Below are 26,851 nucleotides of genomic sequence, written 5' to 3' on the forward strand. Positions count from 1 at the left end.
TGAACCATTGCTGCTGATTAATTGGTATTACAACATCTTTGACAACAAAGAGACAAGCGTAATGTTGAAATTGGAGGAGGCCATAGCCAGGGCACGCCTCGAGCAACCCCTACTATTTGTCATCTGGGTGGGAGATTTTAACTGCTCATTATGCACCTATGGGGACTCGAAGGCGTGCGGTTTAAGTGACTCCCATGACCAACCCTTGTTACACTTCAAACATACACCCCAGGGGGACGCTCTAAACAACATCATTATCTTAAATGATCTATGTATAGTGGATCCCTGGGTTGGTCCAAATTCTGCTCCAATACCGACGTTTCAGGGAAGTAGAGGTATGATGAGTTTTATTGACTTTGTAATTGTCTCTAGTGGACACCTCCATCATGTTGACAAGTTGGAAGTAATCGCTAATGCTGCTAGTGACCACAATCCTCTAAATTTATCCTTGCTTTGTCCCGTTAAACCCAAACACTCTGTCTGGGAGCAACCTGTAAAGTATAGTAGGAACAAAGGTATCACACTTAAATGGGGCAAAATAGACGCGGTAGGTCTTGAGGCTGAGATCCTAAATAGATATAGTTCTGAGTACGAGGCATGTTTAACACCTACAACTACACCTGAAAAGGTTATAGGGAATTTTGAATCTTTATGTGGGTATGTAGCCGAACGCCTCACAAAACCAATTGGTAAAAGCAAAATGCTTGGTCCTAGATGGTTTGATGCCGCATGTTCGGCAACACACAGATCCTTGAAAGCGGCATTAAAACAAAAACCCAGGGACATAGAAGTGGTTAGAGCATCTAGACTGGCATATAAAGAAGCCATAAGAATAAGGAAGTTGGACCTAAAAAACCAAGCCTGGGAAGATCTAGAGAAGGCCTCGGAATTGAAGGACAGCAGGCTCTTTTGGGAAGTTATCAATCGCCCCCTTTTTACAAGTAATGGCAAGGATAACATTGTGATGCAGATTGCATATGAAACATGGGAATCACATTTTGGGAACATTTTTAACCCACATGGTACTTTACCCAAGGAACCATCACTAGGAGACGTTAGGGATTTGGTGGTCTCTCAGTCTTCCTTGTCCTTGAGCGCATCGTTCACCTTACAAGAAGTGGAAGATGCTCTTTCGAAAGGCATACTATTAAAAGCACCCGGCCCTGATCTAGTGCCTTTGGACTTTTTTAAACATAATGTTAAGGTTTGGGCCCCCCTGTTATTAAATGTTTTTAGAGCAGTCGTTATTAGCCGTATTCCGGCATCATGGAAGGAGGCAGTAGTGGTGCCAATCTTTAAGAAGGGCGATAGATCAGATCCCCGATGCTATCGCCCAATCTCATTAATTGATGCATCGTGTAAGATACTGGGTAGGGTCATTTTAGCTAGATTGGAAACTTGGGCAGATTCAGTGGGTCTTATTGTGGATTCCCAATATGGGTTCAGGAAAGGTAAAGGTACTGTTGAACAGTGCCTGAACCTGGCCCTGATCATTGGCAAATACATGAAGGCAAGGAAATCCTCCATCCACCTTGCCTTCATGGACCTTTCAAGTGCATTTGACACTGTGTGTCGGAGCAAGCTGTGGCAAATGATGGAGGTCATGGGTTTCGAGGAACCCTTGGTCACCTTGCTCCGTAGACTCCATGAATCAACTACTGTAGCCATAAGGTTTGGGCCAGGGGGAGAGAAAACTAAGTCTATCCTCTCAACTGAGGGCGTTCGACAAGGATGCATATTAGCTCCTTTTTTGTTTCTTGTGTACACCAATGGTCTGGAAAAATACCTGTTGGATTACTGTCATGATTTTCCAAAGGTCAACGGCAGGAGCATTCCTATGCTTTCTTACGCCGACGACACGGTACTTATGACACTCACAGGAAACAGTATGCAGCACTGTCTTGATGCTTTCCACAAATTCATGTTGGACCTAGACCTTAAGGTAAACTTTGCCAAATCCTTTGCCATGGTCTGTGGCCCAAAGGGCACCAAAACTAGAAAGTTTGTAGTTAACAGCTCTACCATTGAAAAGGTTGAAATCTTTAATTATTTGGGTAACCTCTTCAACAACAAACTAAGTTGGGCCCCGTTAATGCAGATTCGAGTTCAAAGTGCTAGTCGCTCTATAGAGAGTCTGTTTCGTTTTTGTGGCAAACTAGGACAAAAACCTGTCATACATTTAAAAACTTTGTATAAAGCTAAATGTTTGTCGGTTGCTACTTATGGGGCAGGAGTTTGGGGGACTGAAAGCCCTGACTCATTACAGATCATGGAGAATAAATTTTTAAAGCGTGTATTGGCTATTCCATCAGGCTCCTCAAACAGATTTGTCCACAACGAAATAGGTCTAAGTTATGTGAGTGACACCATTCGCCTTTCCCCTTTATTGTTATGGGGCAAAATATGGCAATCAGAGGACTTGCAGCTCACTAGAGATATCCTCCGGGATTGTTTAAAATTGGCAAACATGAAACAGATCCCCTGGCTATCTTATGTAAATGAAATGTTTCATAAATTAGGCCTGGGTGACATTTTTGACAACCCCGAAAATATAAAGGGAAATATCAAAGCTGTAATTAAAACAACTTATTGGAAATCACCGTTTGTGAATTCCCTGGTTAGCCCTTATGCTCCTAAGGCTACTTTGCTGCACCAGTTTTATCTATCCTTTACAAACCATGTGCAATGGCGATTCTACTTGACAAGGTTTAGGTTACACACCCTGCATTTTCTCTTTGCGTTTCCTAAACAGGGGGGTTGGTGTGAGAGACTGCCCCCCTGTCCTTGTAATGACAAAGATAGTCAAAGCGCGATGCATATTGTTCTTTTCTGTTCCCTATATAAGGACCCGAGAATCAGGTTTATTAAGCCGATCCTTAAGGAAAAGCAACCATGACATTCTGAAGAGGGCTATGATTATTTACTATCTCTATCTTCACCTGGTGTCTGCTGTGCAATGCTAAATTTTATACGGGTGTCACTTTTGATTAGAAAACGGTACGGCTAAATCTGGCACCATGAAGCTGACCCCTGATTATGTATATTGTATATTATTGCATCGTGATTTTCTGATTTTTCTTATTTGTTTTAACCGGTACTTCAATGTATGCCCTGGCACGAAGAACCAATGAAATCATCTAATTTGATTGGAAGTAACAGCTATGGGGTTTTCATTTGTGATTATTTTAGCTAATGAATTTTAACAGCTTAGTGTTATAATTGTAAGAATGTTTTTAAAAATGATTTTGAAATAATGTTTGTAAATGAAATTGTTTGACTTTTATGATTCTTTTGTTCTGAATCGAATAAAGTTTTGAAATAGATAGGGCACTCATATGTTCGAAGTTTGAAGAATTTCTTTTCAGGAGCTGCCAAGACTAGGGCCACTCAGCTAGGGATAAACTTATCCTTTTTCTGTCAGGGTGGTTTGTGCGTTGGTCAATTCAGGGAGTTGGTGAACCAAGCTTTGAAAGCAAGTACGGGACCACCGGCAATCTGGATCCTGCACTTGGGGGGTAACGACTTGGCCAGATTAGGCAGGAGAGTGCTGGTCGAGGATCTCCTCACATAAGTGGGATGGCTAGCAAAGCAGTGTCCCCAGTTGATAATAGCATGGTCACACATGATTCCCAGGTCGCACTGGAGGGGGGGTGAGTCAGTGAGAGCGTTGAATTACGCGGTAAAGCGGATCAACAATAAACTATTTCAGCCCCCTAGACTAGGGTCCATAGGACACAGATACATCAAGGGGGAGCAATTTTTTCTTCAGGACGGGGTGCACCTCTCACATAAGGGGAATCAGGCTTTCATAGAGGACATCCTAGCTTGGGTGGAGAGCGTAAGGCGCAGTGCATGACCTTCCTAGAGGGTTAGGGGGAGCCCAGGTAGTCGGGCAACTACGCTGGCCTGTGGCGGTAAGGTCATGATGGGTAAGCATAGTCTTCGGTCCTCAACGGTCAGCACCATATAACTCCAGGGGGTAGTGACAGCCGGTAGGTAGGCTGTCTGGGTGCGGGGGCCAGGGGAGTCATCCTTCCCAGTGGGCCTGGGGCCACCCCCACGCGCGCATGCGCATTAATGCGCCACTATGCAGAAGTCTGCAGCCCCCACGTAATGGAATGTAAGGCACAGGGCGTAGGGGGGCCCGGGGGAAAGTATCCATCTGATAAGCTGTAACCCCCTGTGCAACCTTATTAGTACACGGGGACCGGGGGAGTTGCCAGTCATTGACTTTGCCGTAGGCTCTAGAGGGGACACACAGAAAGTAAATAACATGTATTGATAGATTTACGGGAGGAGTGTCTTGTGTATTAGACTGTGTTAAGGTTAGCCGTGGAATATCTGACTGTCAAAATGTATCTGTAAATGTATCTGTACTTTCTGCGTAAAGTTTCTGTATATAATGTTTTTTAGTTGTTTTGTTAAATGTTAATAAATACGGCCGGGGGGGGGTTACTTCCTCCTAATCCAAAAAGTAAAACTATCTGTGTGGTCTCACAAGTGTTACACTGAAGGTGAGGGAAATGTCATCCATAACCACAGGGTCGGGGACATGGGTAAGTACCAGACCATATGTCTCTTCGAGACCTGCTGTAATCGGTCTGGGTCCATCAAGTCCATCTCTACTTTTCCTTCAGTTCTATTAGCTGTAGCATATTTTCTTTCATTGACCAATGCTTCTTTTCGACTGGTACCTTGTGCATGCCTGTTTTAGAAGAAGCTAAATGTCTATGTTCTGTTTCTCTAAACCCTACCCAAGGCCCGCTGCACCGCGCCTTTTGGCTAGGGTGTCATTATTGCTAAACTGTTGTTTGGTTTAATCTTAATTCACAGCTCTGCCAAGCAATCACCTACAACTGCAACACTTATCTTAATAAGTGTACGGAAATATGCATTTGAAAGGCATTCAAAACTCCTGCACTTTCCAGTCATTCATTAAAATGCCATGTTGTGTCAGTAATAGCCCAGCTACCGCGCATCCTCTGGCTTCCGAACCGTTCTCCAGCACGTACCGCCAGCAAAATTAGACGCTGAAGTTGAACAATGAAGAAGTACATTCTGTCTGGAGCGGTGACAGATGTAATTTAATTTCAACACTATTCATTAAAAAATTTATTGGCGAGCATACCATAACACGAGCAGAATATTTTGCTTAAATGAGAAACGTGCTTGGTGACGTATGTCACTTAGACGGTGTCTGCAGCAGGCTGATGGGTACTTCAGTGTAATGCTTATGCTTGCTGTACAGACAAGTGCGAGTCAAGAGGCGAGTGTCACAGAGTGGTTGATTAATGGTGACAGATTTACTCCCAATACATTTGAACAGTTTGTTAAGGAATTTGTAAAAAACAAGTGCTTGAATTATGAAAACTAACTGCCTTTTTCCTTTTCCTTTGGCTCCTCTATTAATGTAAATATTCCTATTAGATCGTAGGTGTGTCTTAAAAAAATCCAGCATCTTTCTAACAAACATGAATTCATACACATCTATTGCTTCAATGCTGCGTTTTTGCATGAGGCAGATCATCAAATTATAAAAAGTAAACCTTGCAAATCTCACCAATTTGTTTTTGTTTTTTACATGGTGGATACCTAGCTCAGTGACCCACTATATGTGTTTTGCTAATGTAGGTAGGGGCATATTCTCAAGGATCTATTGCCGAGTTACCGGCACTCTAGCACACCCAAAGTCACGATAAATATCCCGCCCCATTCACAAGCTGGTGCTAACAGCTGATACCACCAGATTTCCGGCGATATCATCCTCAAAAAACATCGCCACAGATGACACCGGCAACTATTGCTAATGAGAAGCAGAGTAGGCGTTCCCGAGCAAAATGCCGCGACAGCACCACTCCGCAACATTCACAACGACCAGCCACATCAGCGATAAGAACACAAAACATGCGATAAGGCGCGTTGGCTGCAGGAAATAAACACCTGCTCCGACCTGGTGCAAAGCCGGATGACAACAGGCAGCATAAAGGGAGTCCAGCCCAGAGCCACACCTGAAGAACAACAGATGCCATGGAGCTACTCATCATGCAGCTCAGAGCCCCAATAGGGCCACAACACCCACCGCCACCACCCCCAGGACCTCCACCCCCACCCGGATCCCCCCCGGACCACCAGAGAGGCAGCGCAGACAGACAGTGGACCTTCAGGAAATGCACCAGCCTCACAGACTTAACACCAGAGTATGTCATTGCCCACTACAGGCTCAAAAGGACAACCATCCTCCGCATCCTGAACATCATTGCCCACAGGCTAACGGTACCAACACAGCGGACAACCAGCATCCCTCCGCAGACAAAGCTTCTGGCTGTGCTGCACCTGTTAGCCTCTGATACATTCCAACCAACAACCACCAGAGTCGGAGAAGTCTCACAGCCAGCCCTATCCAAGCTCCTCAAACCTGTCCAGGATGCCATCATCAGCCTGGTACCCCAGTACCCATACTTCCCCCACAATGCACAGGAACAGCTGGCGACCAAGCAAGGATTCTAAGCCATCGCTGGATTCCCACACGCCTTGGGGGCAATTGCCTGCACACATGTCCTACTTGTGCCCCGCCGACACTGCACACCATTACCGCAAAAGAAAACACACGCATTCCATCAATGTGCAGGCAATAGTGGATCACCAGGGACTCTTCACCAATGTTGTCGCCAACTACCCGGCGGTGTGCATGACTCATACATCTTCTGACAGTCCATCATCAACCGGCACTTCTAGGATGGCACCTACGGAAATGCAGTGCTCGTTGGTAAGTACCAAATGGACACACCACACACCTCAAGTCATCAATCATGCAACTCACAACTCTGGCAACACACACATCACAAACCCACATACACCATGCCAAACAACATGCCCATCCACCAGACCCGACAGCACTACTTACTGTGGCAACCTGGGCTAGCCATGTACATGAGCCTACCAACGGCATGGCACATCAGCCACACACCAGCGGAATGTGTAGGTAGGTGGCAACCAGGCATGTGCAAAGGAGGCGAGTGACCCATGAATGAGAACGCACACATTGCCAAGTGTGGCGTGGATGTGCTGGACAGACTGCAGTATGCAGACCACAGACATATCCATATCGACTTATAATGCTGGTGTTGGTAGTGTTGTGGACAGTGGATGCAACCATGTCACCACAGCCAGTGGGGAAGACCATGGAAATGTAGCTTGTTACGTACCCCCTGTAGGCATGTGTGGAGTGGGCTTGCCCTGCGTACGCCAGGCTATCGTAGGGGTGTGAATAAAAAGCACGTAGCCCTGGATGTGGTTCTCTTCAGGAATGGGCAACGTGTCTGCCAGGGCGGCGACTCTCACCCCGCCACGAGGCCGACGCCGTGTGCGGCGGTGCCTTCAATCATGTGGGCCTGCCGCAGCCCGGGCAGCTGCTCCCCGAACCAGTCTCATCTGCCCCTGCGCATCCAGGCCTCACTGCTCACCTGCCGACACCAGCGTGTCTCTAAGAGTGTCCACCACATGCCTATGCTAGCTCCAAACCTGAGGCCCACAACCTTGGCAACCTCCTCAGACCATCATGGCCTCTGCGAGCAAGGCCCGCAGTACTCCTTTCCCGTTGACGCACTCCACCAGCATACACAGCGGACAAGTAGGTTGCACATTTGGAACTGAGTCTTGATTACACAATGGCAGAGTACATATTTAAGGCAGAGGTTAAATCCCTATATTCCCATTGATGTGGTGCCACCAACTCTGTGAATAGCATTCCGACCACACGTGTCTGTGGACCCTTGCGGACTTCTGCCTTAGGCCTACACACCTGTCCAGCAGGCCTCAGACAAATCTAATCCAGTCCGTCCCAGCCAGGACACGGCATCGTCGCAGGGTGCACACCCACCCTGCTCTGGTGCCTCCACCTCCGTCAACCAGGAATCTTCTCCACATGCCATTCCAACGCCATGTGTCAGAGATCCAGGAGGAGCTGGCTTCACAGCGGCTGCCCCACTCTGAGCGCTGCCTCCAGCACACACTGCGGTCGAGTAAGACACTCATTTGGAACTGACTCTTGATTTGTCAATTGCAGAGTTGATATCAGTGTACAGGCCTCATCGCAGACTGCATCCCCTTCTATCTCTGGTGCCACTGACTCTGTGCCACGGGAGTCATGGGCACTTCCCCGTTGGACTATGTTGGTGCCTGAGTCCATGGCCTGGGGGTTGTCTTCATCATGTAGCTGATACTGACATGGTGGGAAAAAGGAGACTGAAGCATTCATTTCCATTATGCCTGTTTCTGCTTGCTTCTGCCCTCTGCATCATGCCCTAGATGGACACTTTCCACTATCCCCAGTAACACTCTGTGACATTCTCCTGGAACATCAACGAGGACATGCTCAGCTCTCGTGGCCCTATCTCAGTGCACCACAAGTCACCATCCCTTGCAGGTGTGCTGTGCTGGCCACAGTGCATCCGGGGCCACTAACTCTGTGCAGCTCAAGTCTTGGACCCTTGCTGTTTGTAATTTGGACTTCTGATTGTCTGTTACTGTTGTAGTTGTTGCCAGAACCAACCAACCCCTGAGGGGTTGCTTACACTACTCCACACCCGTCCAGCACAGGCATCACTGAACGTGTGACCCTGGCAATAAAAGGTGCTGGGTGCACGTGCCCCTACCACAAATTGTCTCATTGTGTCCGTGTGGTCATTATGTATCCATGAGGGCCCGGGCCATACCACATCACATTGAGTTGTGTACAGCGTGCGCAAACTTGTCACCTCAGGCAGTGGTGTAGACCTGGGACATGTGGCTGTCGGACCACCCTGTGAGCTTAGGTGAGTTGACCGGCATATGGCAGTACGGCGTGGGGTGTAGTCTTTCGACACGTAGCTCTGGGCGTGGTTGAGTTTAGGCCTTGAGAAAGAGGTAACTGATGCGTGTGTCTCTAGTGTGGTGTCTGCGCCACCCGTCATGCATTGTGCAATGTTGCTATGTAGCATGCCCATGGTGTGTGGACTCAGCCGAGGGGTACATGAGGGTGGGCAAGCCCGTCCCGGTCGGGATCATACATACCAACTGTTGTGTGTGTCGCTATTTACGCAGCATAAGCCAGAGGTCTACCATCAACCTCATGGCGAGTTCGGCCAGGCATGAACTCTACATGTGTGTCCGCCCTGTCCTTACCATAGGCCTACACGCACGTGGCCACACACCTTCAGTGCACAACATCACTGTGTCGTTGTCAGGCGTGTGGACATGCGCGGACGGGCATGACATGGTGTGCCGTAGGTGTGCAGGTGATGCAACCGCACGGCGCACACTAGTGAATAGGCTCGGGGGGAGGGAGGAGCAGCAGTGAGGGTACATACTACACATTGATGCCGCTTATTTGCAACAAGCAGTACATGTCATACAGGAATCACACAGTCACACATATCACACACCAATGAAACAGTGAGCATGCCAACACATCATGCAGAACCAACTGTTGTTGACTCATGTCTCTCTGCACTGTCTCAGGTGACCAAGGACATGCAGTCTGGTCTTGGATGTTGATACCCCTCCGTGCCCCGAAAACACAGTCCCAAAGGCAGAACAATGCGGCCCACAAACGGACCAGGGGCATCGTGGAATGCACATTTGGCGTGTTGAAGTCACGTTTCAGGTACCTGGACATCAGAGGTGGAAAGCTCCTGTTCAGCCCAGAAATTGTGTGCAAGATGATCGTTGCATTTTTTGTGTTGCACAATATATGTGTACGCAGAAAGGCACCATGGATACCAGTTCCAGAGGCACCGGACGATGATGATGAGGCAGGTGGACCACGCCCCACTGCAGCCACAGCAGGAATAGCCCTCAAGGACACCATCATTGCAAATTTCTTCCGATGATCACGTCAGATTGTGTCTGTCCTTGGCAATCATGGGACAGTACAAAATAACCACAGGCACGGCATGTGCAAATAAATGCATTCCAAAATTACATTCACTAAGTGCATGTCAATCATCTGTACAGGCACATCACTCAGGCAGGTGTGAGTGCGACATGTGTTGATGACGATTTTCTGATGCGTTAATGGATGGTGAGTGTGTCAACTCTGTGCAGAGGAGCTGTTTGGGGTGTCACATATTCGAACTGCCAGTCCTGTGTTTCACAGTTAGTCCACTCTTCGGCGTTTCACATGTGTCCAAGGTCATTGCATTTTGGCTGCCATTTGTGACCTATAGGTGACAACAGGGCTCCTTGTGGGGTCAGTTATGTACCACCATGATGCAGGGATGCCCCCTGTGACTAAAGTCCCAGAACATGGGAAACATGTACGTAAGCGGGAGTCACTGCCCCTACATTCGTCCACACTGTCATGATTGATTGATCATGGTCATGACACATCTGTGTGCAGGAGGAGTTGCTTGTCCCTCTGCAATGTGAAGGGAAGATGCGGTTTCACTGCGTGTTCCATGCATGTGTCTGCATTGGCGCAGTTTACATGCGGACAACATGTCAATGTACATTGTGATTGTGAGGAGATGCCTATGTGATGCGGGACAATGGTCATTTGTTCTACGTCACGGATGTGGGGTTGTTCTCGTACATTGTCATCTCACCGTTTTTGTACTCTGCTATTATGGTGCCTTTTCCCGCATAACGCATGGGAATTGCAGGCCTGTGCCTGTTTTTCGCAGTTTTTTGTATCGCTATTGGCCTCATTGCAGCTTTTTTTGTGTTCGTGTTTCGCATCCTTGCGGCGTCGTGTCAACTTTATCGCGGCCATTTGACGCGTTGTCGTCGGACTATCGCATGGTGTCGCCGGCTTGGGAATACCACGTTAACATGGTGTTATTTTCCCGCGATAGCCTGCGATGTAAAGAGTTGCGTTAAGCTACTTTTGAATTAGTTATCACACGTTCTTGAGAATATCCCCTGTAATGTAGGAGTTGTCGATAAACTAAACTATAACAAACCTATCACACTAGTCCAGACTACTTAGCTCATCCTCCCTTTTCTTTTTTATAAAAATGTATGAATACATTACAATTAGCTTACAGTGTAAAGGTATCCTAAAGGCAGCGTTACCCTTTCTAATAAAGTGAAAAGTAACTTTCGACAAACTGATGTTGCTTTATTTGGGGTTTTTTCAAGCTTGCTTTGGTGCATTTAATTAAATGTATGCCTTTGTTAATTTTAAAAACAGGTTTACAATTTGCTGTATCAGAATTTAAAGGAGAGAATGTGGCATAATGGCCCAAGCTGCCATCTAAAGAGCTGGGGAACCAGGTTCGTATCTCTGGGTATAATCAACATCTTGTGATTCTGTGCAAATTACTTAATCTCCCTGGCCTACCAAAGATCAATGTGACCCTGTGTAATATAGCTAGTGCTCATAAAAAGCACTCCAATTCCTTTGGGTCGAGTTTGTTTTGCATGAAAAAAATAGCAAACAAAAAGGCAGCACTCCTTCTAAGTTTTGTATTGGACAGTGCTGCAATACCAAAAGCAGCAAGAGCCCTTTTTCTCTTCGACGTTCCTTCGTCTTTGTGCCTAATAATATTTTACCTCAAAAGAAAGTGCTGCTACATTAAAATGCACATAGAGTGCTCAAACACGCACTATTTCACATATAAAGTACCTGCACCGTTTGAGAAAGAATGTAACTCTTCGAAAATAAAGTTTTTAATTCACTGTTACACATTTTAGTAATATGTATTTTAATACTTACTTTTTTGCGTATGTCCTTTACTACACATAAAAGCATGCTATCTTTCTTAATAATACATTTAGTATTAATTAGGGCATAATTGCATTTGAAAAGCAGCATGTTTTTATATGTGCAATAATTTATTTAAAATGGGGACACAGCACGATAAAGTGACAATAAGTGTTGTAGGCGCTGCTTCGCCATATTACACTTCTCGCAGCAGTACTTGCATCTGAGAATGGAGTAAGCGACCACTCATCACTACTTTTTATGTGGATTTAAAACGAATCACAATATAGGTGCAGCAGCGTAACATCCACAAAAATAGCATTAGCTGGAGTTATAGCAACATGAAATTTTGTCTGTTTCTATCACTTATTCAGTTTGGCATCCATTACATATATCGTTAGTCGCCTTTATTATTTGTTGATTTCATAAAAGTATTTTGAGTGAAAAACGTAACCTATATTTTAAACTGAGGGTGTTGACAAACTGTTTCAGTATTTTTTAAATATACGTTTGCCTATTGACCTCCATTCATATTCGTTGAGTGCACACTATGCACGAGTAGATGTAGTGGCGGTTTTTGCTTTTTGTTAGCTTGTTGGGATTTGCTGTCCTAATCCTACTCTGCTCACATTTTGTTTAAGTAGTCTGTAGCTTCCCTTTATGCAATTTCCCTGTAATGTGAGAGACGGCCAGTTCTTGGTCACATTTACAAAGTGCACATGAAGGACCAGAAAATATATTATAGAGAACCTTAAACAAAATGCTACTATATTGTAATATTTGTAAAAAATTTTGCCGCGCGGCAAAACAATTTGTATCCGCTTAGAGTAAAATATTTAGGTAGCCTGCACGAGAAATAAATATATAAGGTATTCAAATAACAACACCACACCAGCTTAATACATTTTCAATTTGTTTAATGGGGAGTTTGCATTCAAGAAGGAAAAACACAGACCATAGAACATTTTCTATCAAAAGCATTAATTACATATATGCTTGAGAACTTTCACTATTAAACAATAACACAGGAACAAATCTTGTATTTCTTTTCATATCTACTGTGATCACAATCATTCTAACAAGCACTATCTGTTCACCCTTTCTCACATTCATACATTCTCTCTCTCTCTCTTCCTCTATCTCCACAAAACTAAAATAATACCGTATATATTCCCTACACATAAAACATTTTCACATGTCAACATGCCACAAAATTCAACTACATACACTTCGGAATCCACATAATTACACTCCATTCCAAAATATTACAAATCAATAAAAAAACTAAACTTAATTCAACTTAAAGCCACAAAATAAAACTTGACATAATACTCGACTACATAATTCCACTCTACTCCAAACCATATAATTCCACTACACACATCACAATTCAACGCTGTATGATTCCACTACACATAAAAACACTCCAAGCTACATTTTATGCCACATATTTATACTCGACATAGATCCACTCAAATCCAAAACACATAATTACACTACACAGAATAAATTCTACATTGCACAATGCCACATAATTACACATCATATAATACTGCTCTACACATGCTAAATAATAGCACTCCAGACTATACCACATAACTCCACACAACACTGTACAATTCTCAATCACACAATTCTGTACCTCGCAACATAAATACACTTCACATAATATAACTCAGCACAACATAATTACACAACGCATAATTACACACTACTCAATACAACACAATTACACCCCCTAATAAATACACTCTATGCACATGCCAACAATCCACATCAATGCACTCCACATCATTTTATATAATTCTAAAAAGCATCTTTTTACGCTACACCACACAGTTCCATGCCACACATTTCCAATACACACCACATTATAACACACCAAACATGCATCAAATAAACAACACAATTCCACAACACACCACATTCCTCCAATACACAACATACATTTCATATCATGCCACAACATTTAACAGAACACCATATACTTCAAATCCACAGCATACTAATACACAATGCACAATACCATTCCACATAATTATCTCCATAACACAGAATCTCACTCCACATAATTTCACTACACTTAATACCATTTAATTACTATCTACAAAATTTTACAACACACCATCCCATATATTTCCAATGCTCAACACCACACCGCACATTTTCAAAACAAACAATTCCAGTACAACACATCGCTCCCTCACACTTCCAACAACTCTATCATCTCTCCTCAACGCACCTACTATCCCTCTCATTTCTCATCTCTCCCTCACACTCTCACTACCCTCTCTCATTTCATAGTTCCACTGCCCACTCTCAACCCTCCCTCACACTTCCTATCTCCCTGTAATATCTGCTCACACACTCTATCTTCCTGTACCAGGTTTTTTTGCTGTGCACTGCTACACCATTTGGCTCCCCTACCCCATATGGTCCCTTTCACTCGTCCCTCGCTCTCTCTCTCTCTCACCCTTTCATACACCATTCTTGCATCTCTCATCTGGTTCACTTTAAGTCTTCGTGCACAAAATCTTTTTCATGCCTTTTCTAGGTTTCTGTACTGCAAACCCACGCTCTCTTCCTCTCCTTTGGCTGTCTTCTGCATACACAAACGCTTGCTCTTTATACGTCTATACCCTGTTAACCCCTTCTTTCTATCTTTCACACACTATTTCTGCACCTCTCTCTAGAGTTCATTCACCATGTTGTGCACAAACTATCTATCCCTCTCTATCTTTTCTCTGTATCAGTCACCCCATCTATTCACCATTCCACATAAGCCCACTACGCAAATGCACTAAACACCACCAAATACCACCCCACACAATTTCACAACTAACAAATACAATACAACCAAACTAATTCCACGAACCAGCACATATATCCGCACCACTCCAAACAAAAACACGTACGTAAAAAACATTATTAATTACAGCGCCAATATTTCTAACTCTCGCAAATGTGAGACCTATTGCATTGCAAATGCTTCTTTCTGTTTGACAACAACCACCACATTGCTATCAAAAAATATGGGAGCAATTTAATAAAATCCTCAGTACTGTGTGTCTTTAAATTTTCTGTAATCTCGTCGACAGTACATAATAAAAAAAATCTGAATGCATTGCACGCACATTATTGACTTTGGACACTCTTCCAGATCAATGTGAAACTAAAAAAAAGTGTCCCTGTGATATCTTAATGAGCATTAAAATAAAGAGTTACAGGTCTGTTGGAGAAGCAGTGATGTGCAGAGGTGTTGGGGGATGGCAGGGGGAGATAAGGTCATCTAAAAAAACACAGGAAGCAAGGGGCTGCCATGCTGATAAAAAGTGGGCTCCACACACCCGCAAACAGACGACTTCTAAATAAAACAAGTGAAAAATAAGCAACTCACACACTCATTTAAAACTCACCTAATGCGATATCCTCCAAAACTACGGGAAATAATATTAATTTCTAAATTACGCCCAGAGCTATCTCAACCCACACAATGACGGAGATGGGCTATATGCACATTGTCGTTCAGTATATGCCACATGAAATGATTGGATAAAGTGAATAGCGAAGCTACAAAATCAGCGTTTTCTTACCAAATCAAAACTTAAAAGTGTTGTCTAAGCATCAAGGGTATATATGATATTAGGAAAAAACGTCCTCTATTTTTAACAGTCGAGGTGGGGGTGTGGGGGAGATTAAGGGAGGACATCAATGACAGGAGGGAGTGGCTGCGAGCAACGAGGCAAAAGATGGCTAGAGATGGCCAACCAAAATAATCAATTTGTGATGTCACTAGGGGGGAACCAAGCACCCAAAGGTGGGACACATGGACACTATTGAGCAACCAGAGTAAAGGAATTCTAAAAGGAAGGCCAACCAGCAACCCAGAATCTGTGGGCATGTTGAGAAGCCCATAAACTGAATACAGCATGTCTTTGCAGAGCAGTGCAAGCGCTGCCCAGGCTTGACTTAAAAGGGCAGAGCTTTGGGAAGTCTAGTCAGCAGCCATTTCCCAACAAAAATGCCCATTGAATTTGTAAAGGATGCCCTTTTACCACAAGCTTGCAATTAGCTGCTCCATTCGAGAAGTTCATTTGGTTGCTCTCTTCTCTTCATTAGCACCTGGGTGCCCAATGTACAGAAGGCAGAAAGGAATGTGGTGATAAAAGGAAATACAAATGTAAGGGGGGTGAAACAGGAACAAGGATGGAATATAAAAGTAAGAGTAATACATTTTAGAGAGACATTGGGAGGGCAAAGATGGGGAAAAACTAAGAAAAGAACTGAGTAAAAAGATGGGGAGAGAAGATTGAAGAGAAATAACAGAACAGAAAAAACATTCAGAGTGAGGTGTGATAAAGAATTAATATGGAACATAGTGGACCATGCTAAATGGGAGGAGAATGATATATCAGAGTATGAGGGAAGGAATGAGAAAAATCATCAAAAAATAGCAACCACTGGGAAAGGTGAAAGAAAGGAGAGGCTGCAGACAAAAGGAAGCAGCTTGAAAGTAAGGGTAGAAACAAATAGAAAAGTGAAAGTAATGAAATTAAAAGACAGCAGAGAGAAAATACAGAAGCCTTGTGTGCTACAGGTACAATATGAGTAAATACATGCAGGGGGTGAAGCACCTAATGCAGAGTAGTGTGTGCAATCTACCTCCCTCAGACTCCAACCCTGGTGAAATAGTTCAGTGGTTAATATACTGTCTGCAGCCATAAATGTGTAGGGTGCAGGTCACCGGTTCTCATGCCAGCTCCCCCTGCAACCTGTTCTAGCTTTACTGTACTTATAAATATACCACTTACTACAACATTTCAGCTAAACAGCATATTTTTGTGTTAGTCAAAGGAGGCACAGCGCAATATCTACCTCTTATATTTTTGTTGGGTGTCACTTACTTTATGTTATGTTTGCCAGTCATTGTATGTTGTGCTGTTTGCCTGAGACTGTGATGCAGTTGTTTCAGCCTGCAGCATCTTCCTTGCAGTCTGTGCTAATAGATGTGTGTTGCGCTTGTGCTGCAGTTGTTTTATTTTTCTGCATGTTGCAGTCATGCTGTGCGTTTGTGTGTGTCTCTCTATGGCCACCACTAATTTATGCTGGTGCAACCGGCACTTGTGCACTGCTGCTTCTGTGCTTATACACAAGGCGTGCCCATATGCAAAGAAATACAATAAAAACCTTTTACCCTTCCCAATACACTACTCTTTCTCACCCTATATCTCTCTCAATATAGCATCTACCTCCACTCTGACTCATCCCGAACCTCAATCTACTACTTTCATCTCCAAAATAATCTTTCTAGACGCTTTCCTCTTCTATCCCTCCTGGCTCACCCCAAACCTCATTTTACTATTATGATCTTCCAAACAACCCTTACTAAATTCTTCTGTTTTCTATCCCTTCAATATCCTATTCAATCCAACTAACAGACTCGCATGTGGACTGCTCATATTAATTTACATTCCCCTATACTAGTCCACCACCAATCCTTTTTTGTTCCGGAGTATCGTTCTACTCACCGAAAAGCGCTTCGATGCCTCGTCAGGAGTAATAAGCGCTATATAAATACAATTACAATTTTAAAGTCAGTAGCTGACAGACCGAGCGCAGAAAGTGAGCATGTTTATTTTCAGACATGACCTTTCTTTAAGTGATAGAACCACTCTACAGAGTTACATTCATCATTTCTTCCGAATTATCAAGGGTATCTCGACAGATTTTAAGGCACGCTGCCCTCACTTATTTAAGGATGTAATTGTTTAAAATACAAATGCAAGTGCTCTCAAAACAGTATTGATGGAAAAATAAGTTGGGAAAGATAATGTAGGTTGTGGCACCGGCTGATTACAACGCTTCATATATTTAGCACTCACTACTCAGCAGTGACTTTGAAATAAAAGGTGAAACAATGTTTCCATTTAAAACTCTCAGTGAGTAGGACATAGGCTCTTCACCTCACTTTATAAATGTGAGGCTTTTCTGTCTCTTATATTCCATATAGAGTAACTAGGCACTATTAATGTGGTGAGTTGCTAATATTGGAATACAAGGCAGAGCATTCTGTTATTATGATCATGCAGATGTACTATTTTTTCAATTTAGAAACAAACCTGATCAGGCGGTTTGGATTTATTTGTAGATGCCTGTATCTTTGGATACACTGAAGAAGTCACAATACCCTAAAGGACGCTAGTACTGATTTACATGAAAGAGAGCATTTCTAAAGGAAAGAACATATATTTGAAATAATTTAAAACTAATGAGGGAGAGGACTTAAGTCTTAGATGTAATAAATAATGACACAATATGTTTTTTCAGATACATAGTAGCAAAAATGTAAATACAAATGTTTCCAGGAATACATTCAGAGGAGTAGTGAATTGACACAGGAAAAAACAATTCTAACCTAAAACGTCCAGGCAAGTGAGTGTGAGCGTACATGGTAATCTATAATCTAGGAACATCTCTTTGGAACCTATTCAGCATAATTAGGCATATTGCTAGTAATTGCAGGTAACCATACAGGTTTGATTTGTACAAAGAAGGAGAAATGTATACTGTAAGAAACCCCATGAAATTACCATATATTGGAACATAGCACAAGAGAGAAAATACATACACCATTAAGGGGAAATCTCAAACGTTGTAGTAAGATTCAACATCTGTGGCTGTGTGACTAGCCAGCAATAAGAATTTTGTTTGAGATTGAGAATGTTGAGAATATTCACGCTGTACTCCTGGGTAGGTTGCATGATCTATCTATCTATCTATCTATCTATCTATCTATCTATCTATCTATCTATCTATCTATCTATCTATCTATCTATCTATCTATCTATCTATCTATCTATCTATCTATCTATCTATCTATCTATCTATCTATCTATCTATCTATCTATCTATCTATCTATCTATCTATCTATCTATCTATCTATCTATCTATCTATCTATCTATCTATCTATCTATCTATCTATCTATCTATCTATCTATCTATCTATCTATCTATCTATCTATCTATCTATCTATCTATCTATCACACCTTGTACCAGCCCAATTCGACTCTTATGGTGATAGGTTAAAGACAACCTTTAAAGAAAGCTATCCTAGTGGTAGCTGTGGAGAGCAGCCTTCAGGCTAAGTCTTGAAGGAGTGTTAAGCGTATTGTTTTACCATAGATAACCTCTTGAATAACCAAATGAAAGAGTAGTCCACACAGATATATATAAAAAATATATGTATTTATTCTAAGAATAATCCCACTAGTCTCTTTATGAGGCTGGAGGTAAAGATACAATTCAAACAAGCATTGATAGTTATAATAAATAGCACTGGAATCATAGGGCCCCAGGGGAGGAGCAAACCATATATCAAAAAAGTGCTATAAGAACCACGACAATTCTACAGACAATGCCTAGGGCATTTAGGGTCGCTGGCCCCTTGTGAAACCACCCAAGGTAGTGAGGAAGGGGACCCACGGGAGACACGTGCAGTGGCAGAAGCTACTGTCGGGATCTCTATTAAAGCCTATGGAGAATGTCGCGGTTGAATTTTACAAGATTAAAAACACTTTGAGCAGGAGTTCAAGTTCAATACTTTATAGTTAAGCTTTTGAAGGGCCCACACCCACAAGAGTACAGAGGTACCACTGTTACCTGCCCCAGGGAAGCCGGGTGCATAGGTCGTTTTCGATGTCGGGTCGCGGGCTGATTTTCAATGGCAAAACGTGAAGAACTGCTGCTAACAAGAAGCGTTGTCGATGTCGTGAAGATTGAAAATGTAGATCTTGAAGAGAAGGACCTGAAAGCAGAGGGGACAGAGTCTGGGTCACGGCACAGTGACCAGGGGGCTCAGGAGAAGGAGCCCTTCAATGTCGGGTGCTTCCAGGTGGAAGAGTCATAGCTTGGATCGTCAGCCACAGGGTCCAGGAGGTGTCAAGCAAGGCCAGCTTCTGAAGAACAACTGTCTTACAAAGGATAAGGGTTGCTGCGGTGTTAGTGTCCGGATTGGATCCACTAAGCCTTGGCAACTGCAACCCATGCAAGAAACACAAAACAGCTACTGGTGCAAACCCACAAGGTCTGAGCAAGGTATCCAGCTAGGAGACTGAAGAGCAGGCCTGGAGCAACCAGGGGAACTCTTGGAAGTGAAGATTGACCTCCGCTAGGGCCCACCAGTTGAGTGACAAGGGACCGCGGGAGGCAGCAATTTGGCATGCGTAAAGATGCGCCCACGGTTCGCTGGAGTGGGCTAGGGCATCGATCTTTGGCACAGATGATGCTGAGAGGTTGGCTCAATAATGGGCCAAAGCACAACTTCCCCACTTGTCGGGTTCGGGTGCTGTGCAAGAGGAGGCCAGTGTCCTGGGGTATTGGGGATCTCGGCACCCACGGGGTTCACGGTGCTGAGCTTAGCTGTGCACACTCACTGGCCTCTGGAATGCTTGGAAACCAACCTCAAGGTAGGAAAGAGTCGTCGATGTCCATAAGAGTAGCAAGGTTCCAACTGGGTCACTTGCAGTGTTTCAGGTGCCTGCCAAGCAGAGGGGTAACTCCTTTACCCCAAGGGAGATTTCTTCCTTTAGTTGTGCGGCAGCAAGTCGAAGTTCAAGTCTGTGAAGTCCAAGAATAATCTGAGGCTCTGGGGACCCTGTATTTACCTTTATCCAAAGATTAGGGCAGTGTCCAGATCAGAGCCTACCAATGAGAGTTCAGGCGGGAAAGGGTGGCTACACCCTCTCCCCTTTGTGTGGTTTCCTGCCTGGGCAGGGGACAGGATGCCCCTTAACCGGTTTGAGGCGGTGTATGCAGAAGTAGGCACTGGAGAAGCCTACGTGCAAGTCTGAAAGACATCCTATGGTGCACCCACCCAGTTCCAATCCACATAGTCTGTCTGGGGAGGTGGGAGCACCTCCCTGCAACAAGATCCCTATTGTCCAGCTGCCCTGGCTGGAGTTCTGCCCAGCAACAGGCAGCCAGAGTTGTGTGGGTGGCGGGTAGCATCCATTTTGTACTACGTGTGCACTTTTAAATTGGTGTCTAAATTCTGCCGCTTTTCCCATATCGCCCCTCTAGCAGGGGGGAATCATGCCCTCACTCCCATGGCTGGATTGGGGGTATGATTCCTACATGGTTGACACCAAACACAATATGGTTCTGTGTAGCCATTCTCAAGTTATCACGCTATCGCGAATCCTTATAATGCGGTTAAGAGTATATGGTATGGCTGCACTACAAACAACCCAGCAATAGTTTTACAAAGGTTGCAGAGGGGCCCAAATCAGGTAGGGGTTCCCCCTCACACATATCTCAGCACCCTGCCTTGTAGGATTAGCAAGGCCTGCCTTAGGGGTGACCTATGAGGATATATGTGTTGTAATAAGTGGGATACAGGATACCTATATCTCTGTAAGGGGTGCAAGCACCACCTTACCCAGACTACAGTAGTGGTCTGGTGGTGTCAGTTTGTATGGCTGTCCCAGGGGTGGCACAATAAGTGCTGCAGCCTCTGGTAGGCCTCTGAGAGACCCATGCCCTGGGTACCTAGGGTACCATCTACAAGGGGCTGACAGGGTGTCCTCAGTATCCAATTGGTAGGTACCTAGGGTGCTCACATCAGTTTAGAGAAGAAGCAGATAGGCTAGGGTCCTGGATAGCAGGGCCACAGCCTGGCTAGTGTCATAAAACATTCAAAACATCAGCAAAAAGTTGGGGGCAACTATGCATTCGATGCCACTCTCCTACAAACCCCCCCCCCCAAACGCAGGGACATTAAACTAACCTTGACCAGTTAATTCTTCATGTTCTAAGTGGAAATATATGGAGAGGCCATCTGCATTGGCATGGTTGCTCCCAGGTCTATGTTCCACTGTATAGTCCATCCCCTGTAGGGAAATGGACCACCTGAGTAGTTTGGGGTTTTCACCCTTCATCTGTTTTAGCCATAGAAGGGGCTTATGGTCGGTTTGAACAATGAAGTGAGTGCCAAACAAGTATGGCCTCAGCTTCTTCAAGGCCCAGACCACAGCAAAGGCCTCCCTCTCTATAGCTGACCAACGTTTCTCTCTGGGGGTCAACCTTCTGCTAATAAAAGCTGCTGGTTGATCCTGGCCCTCTTTATTCAGTTGTGATAATACAGAACCTACACCCACCTCAGAAGCATCAGTTTGAACTATGAATTCTTTGGAGTAGTTGGGGCTTTGGAGCACTGGAGCAGAGAACATTGCCTGTTTTAGGTCATCAAAAGCTTTCTGACAGCTGACAGTCCACTGAACTTTCTTGGGAATTCTCTTAGATGTTAAGTAATTTAAGAGGGTCACAATGGATCCATTCACAAATCTTCTGTAATAACCAGTCAGGCCTAAGAAAGCTCGGACCTGAGTCTGGGTGGTTGGAGCAACCCAGTCCATGATGGTCTGGATTTTGCTCTGTAGTGGTTGAACCTGGCCTCCACCTACAAGGTGGCCCAGGTACACAACCTGACTCTGCCCTATCTGGCACTTAGTAGTCTTGATAGTGAGTCCTGCCTTTTGCAGGGCTTACAAAACTTTCCTCAGGTGGATCAGGCGATCTTCCCAGGTGGAGCTGAAGACATCAATATCATCTAGATATGCTGCACTAAAGTCATCCAGGCCTGAGAGGACTTGGTTCACCAACCTTTGAAAAGTGGCAGGTGCATTTTTCAAACCAAAGGGCATTACAATAAATTGATAATGCCCACCAGGGATAGAAAATGCAGTTTTGACTTTTGCAGATTCAGCTAACCTTATCTGTCAGTAGCCAGCTGTCAGATCAAATGTGCTCAGATATTTGGCTGCGGCCAATTTATCTATGAGCTCATCTGCTCTGGGAATGGGATGTGCATCAGTCCTAGTGACTGCATTGAGTCCTCTGTAGTCTACACAGAACCTCATCTCTCTCTTGCCGTCTTGGGTGTGAGGTTATTGTACCAGGACTACTGGGCTAGCCCAGGGGCTGTCTGAGGGCTCAATGACTCCCAATTCCAACATCTTTTGGACTTCTGTTCTTATGCAGTCCCTGACATGGTCAGGTTGCCTGTAGATCTTATTCTTCACAGGCAGACTGTCCCCAGTGTCCACTTCATGAGTACACCAGGTGGTATGCCTGAATGACTGGAGAACTTGTCTGCAGTCAGACTGTTGCTGGGCAGTGAGGCTGCCTGCCAAGGCTACACCATCTACTGACCCATCATCAGGGTTGTGAGAGAGCAGGTCTGGGAGAGGGTCACTCTCCTCCTCCTGTCCCTAATCCGTTGCCATGAGCTAGCCCATGTCAGCCCTGTCCACATATGGTTTCAGTCTGTTTACATGAAGTACCCTGTGGGCACTTCTGGGAGTGCCAAGGTCCACCAAGTAGGTGACCTCTCCCTTCTTTTCCAATATGGTATGGGGTCCACTCCAATTGTCTTGGAGGGCTGCTGGGGCCACTGGCTCCAACACCCATACCTTCTGTCCTGGCTGGTACACCACCAGTACAGCCTTTTGGTCATGCCAGGCTTTTTGCAATTCCTGACTTGCCTCAAGGTTTTTTGTCGCCTTCTTCATGTACTCAGCCATCCGGGAGCGGAGACCAAGTACATAGTCCACAATATCCTGTTTAGGGGGTTTGAGAGGTAACTCCCATCCCTCCTTCACTAGACAGAGTGGCCCTCTGACAGGGTGGCCAAACAAAAGTTCAAAAGGGCTGTAACCAAGCCCCTTCTGTGGTACCTCCCTGTATGCAAAGAGAAGGCAGGGCAGAAGAACATCCCATTTTCGCCTAAGCTTTTATGGGAGCCCTTTGATCATACCCTTTAGGGTCTTGTTAAATCTCTCAACAAACCCATTGCATTGAGGATGATAAGGGGTGGTGAACATGTAGTTGACACCACACTCCTTCCACATTGCTTTGAGGTAGCTACTCATAAAGTTTGTACCTTGGTCAATCAAAACCTCCTTAGGGAAACCCACCCTGGAAAAGATTCCCAGTAGTGCCCTTGCCACCACAGGTGCTGTGATGGTCCTAAGGGGAATAGCTTCTGCGTATCTGGTGGCATGATCCACTACAACCAGAATAAACCTGTGCCCAGATGCTGTTGGTGGGTCAACTATGCCAATCCCTATCCGTTCAAAGGGAACCCCCACCACCGGTAGTGGTATCAGGGGGGCCTTTGTGGATTTACCTGCCTTGACACTGGCCTGGCAGGTAATGCAAGAGCTACAGAAACTCTTACAGTCCTCACTCATTTGAGGCCAATGAAAGTGAGGGACAATTCTGTCCCATGTCTTATTTTGGCCTAGGTGTCCTGCTGAGGGAATTTCATGGGCCAGTGTGAGTAGGAAACCCCTAAACGTCTGAGGTATGAACAACCTCCTGGCTGCACCAGGTTTGGGGTCTCGACCCTCAGAGTAAAGGAGTCCATCATCCCAATATATCCTATCGGTTCCACTAGCATTTCCAGCAGTCTCAGCAGCAACCTGCTGTCTGAGGGGTTCAAGAGTGGGGCAGCTCTGCTGCTCCAGGCTCAAGTCTGCCCTAGAAGGTCCCCCTGTTCCCAAGAACTCAACCTGATCAGGCTCAAGCTCATCTGGGACAGTTCCTTCTTCAGGTGTCAGATCCTCTTCTGCTATAAGAGTCTCTTCAGACTGACCCTGGGGGGAAGGCATTGCCTTACCCCTGCTACTCCTCCTCTTGGAAGGTCCTTGGTCCATTTTTCCATGATCCAAGGCCTGTTCAGTTTCTGTCAGTTTAGCTTTTGACCTGGTCAGGGCAAACACTTCTGCAGGGATACCCAGCATCGCTGCATGGGTAGTCAGCTCCACCTCAGCTCATGCTGAGGTCTCCAAATCATTCCCTAGCAAATATTCTACTGGTAGGTCTGCACTCACCACAACCTTCTTTAGGCCAGTTACCCCCCCCCAAAGAGAAGTTAACAACTGCCAGAGCATGGTTAGTACTGACATTGCTTGCATTAGTCACTTGGTAAGTTTCTCCAAGTATGATCTGGCTAGGGTCCACAGGGTCCTTAGTCACCATGGTGACACAAGCCCCTGTGTCCCTGTAAGCTAGAGACTCCCTTCCATTTATTCTAGGCTGTTGCTTGTATTTGCCCAGACCACTGGGACTCACAAATAGGGACAGGTCCCCATCACAAACCAATACAGCCTGAGTAGGCATTCTGACTAGGCCAGAGTCCTCTCCAGATCCCAGGGTCAACCCTACTATACCCTTGTTCTGTGTACCACCACCTATAGCTGGACTAGGGGGAACAGATGCCTTAGGGGCAGGTGTAGTGGTACTTGTGGAGTCTTTGGCCTTATTACAGTCTGAAGTCCAATGGGTTTTCTGTTTACAGATTTGACACCATGGCTTCCTTGGCTGCTTAGCTTTGTTGGATTGGGAATTATCAGATGCTGATTTTTGGGGGCCTGTTGAAGACTGCTGGTCTTTTCCCTTTTCCCCACCCTTCTCAGAGTTTTTGGCATCTTCCTTTTTAGTTGCACCCCCCAAGGGCTGGACCTTTTGCTTGATCCTGGTTCTGACCCACGTGTCTGCCTTCTTTCCCAATTCTTGGGGAGAGGTCAGATCTGAGTCCACCAGATGCTGATGCAAGAGCTGATTCTGACAATTATTAAGGATCTGCTCCCTCATGATGAGATTGTATAATCCTTGGTAATCATTTACTTTACTGCCAGTTAACCAACCTTCCAGAGCCTTAGTAGCACAATCTACAAAGTGTACCCAATCTTGATTCTGTGCTTTTTGGGCATCTCTGAACTTTAACCTGTATTGATCAGTGGTTAGACCAAACCCATCCATCAAAGCATCTCTCAAGATATAATAATCATCTGCATCCTCTTCCCTAACAGAGAGGAGCTTGTCTCTTCCTTTGTCTGCAAAGGAGAGCCATAAGATTGCTTCCCACTGCTCTACTGGGACCCTCAGAACTTTACAGGCCCTCTCAAGTGCAGTGATCCACTTATGGATGTCATCCCCTGTCTGATAGGGGGGCACAATCTTATGCAGGTTCCTATTGTCAGGAGCTTTCTCTCTAACTCTAGGGGTATTATTACTGCCACCAAGGGTCTCTAGACCAAATTTTCTTGAAGCTTTCTGAAGCTCCAGAGACTCCCTGTCTAATGCTAACTGTTCTCTTCTGAGCTGAAGCTTGGCTTGCTCAAACTGGATCAATCTACATTTCCTCTCTTGGGAGGATTCTCTTCTCTGAGAAGAGGCAGAGATCCTTTTGGATCTCCCAGAATGGTTAGACTCCTCTGAGGGGGAGCTGTTCCTTCTGTTTGGATCCACCACTCTCCCATTAGGGATGGAGGGAGTGCCTCTTGGGCCATCACCTCTATTTTGTGAGTGGTCTGGTCCATCCAGGTCAAGTTCAACTTCCTCTTCCTGGTCCTCATCAGAGTCCACCACCTGGGTGTCCTCTTCTGTGGGATGCCCACCCAACCTGTCTACCCCCTCAGACACTAGAGTCTGCTTGAAGTCTGCAATGAGCAGGATTTCCCTGAGACGTTGAGTGTTGGCACCTTTGTTTGTCTTCAGTTGTCTAGTAGTGCACATCTCCCTAAGCTCAGCAAAAGAGAGGTTGTCATACTTGTTGACTGGGTCCCTCTGTGGTCCTTCCAGGGCCTTATGGGCTCCTGAAGACATTTCTAGTGTAGTGGTACTGGTGTATCTACCTACACTAGGTGTGGCCTACTGAACCCTTTCTTGAGTTGTAGTCAAGGTGTGCTAAGCCCTCTACACACAACTTGAAGTACTCCAATTTTTGAGACCCCAGAGGTGCTAGGGGTAGCACCCTATGACTTCGAGTACTTCCTGATGTGGTATTATAAAATTCTGCATATCTTGATAATATCACAAAGAACTTGGCAACAGAAGCTGAAATATGAAAATACATCTTTATTAAACTCAAATGAGTGAGACTACGTCGCACAGAAGCCTTAGCAACTGAATGAGGCAGTCTCCAGAACAAAAAACAGTCTTCCCTTATATACAGATTCTTGTGCTTCAGGCACACATTCTTCAGTTTATGGTATGGTCATTCAAAAGTATATATTACAAACGAAAGAGCAGAGTCATGATGACCATCCCACATTCCAGTTAAGCCAGCCCGCAATTATTTACCCAGCAAGGCTCAGATCCCAC

This window comes from Triturus cristatus, chromosome 2_2 (assembly GCF_964204655.1).
Source record: "Triturus cristatus chromosome 2_2, aTriCri1.1, whole genome shotgun sequence".
In the NCBI taxonomy this organism is placed as follows: Eukaryota; Metazoa; Chordata; class Amphibia; order Caudata; family Salamandridae; genus Triturus; species Triturus cristatus.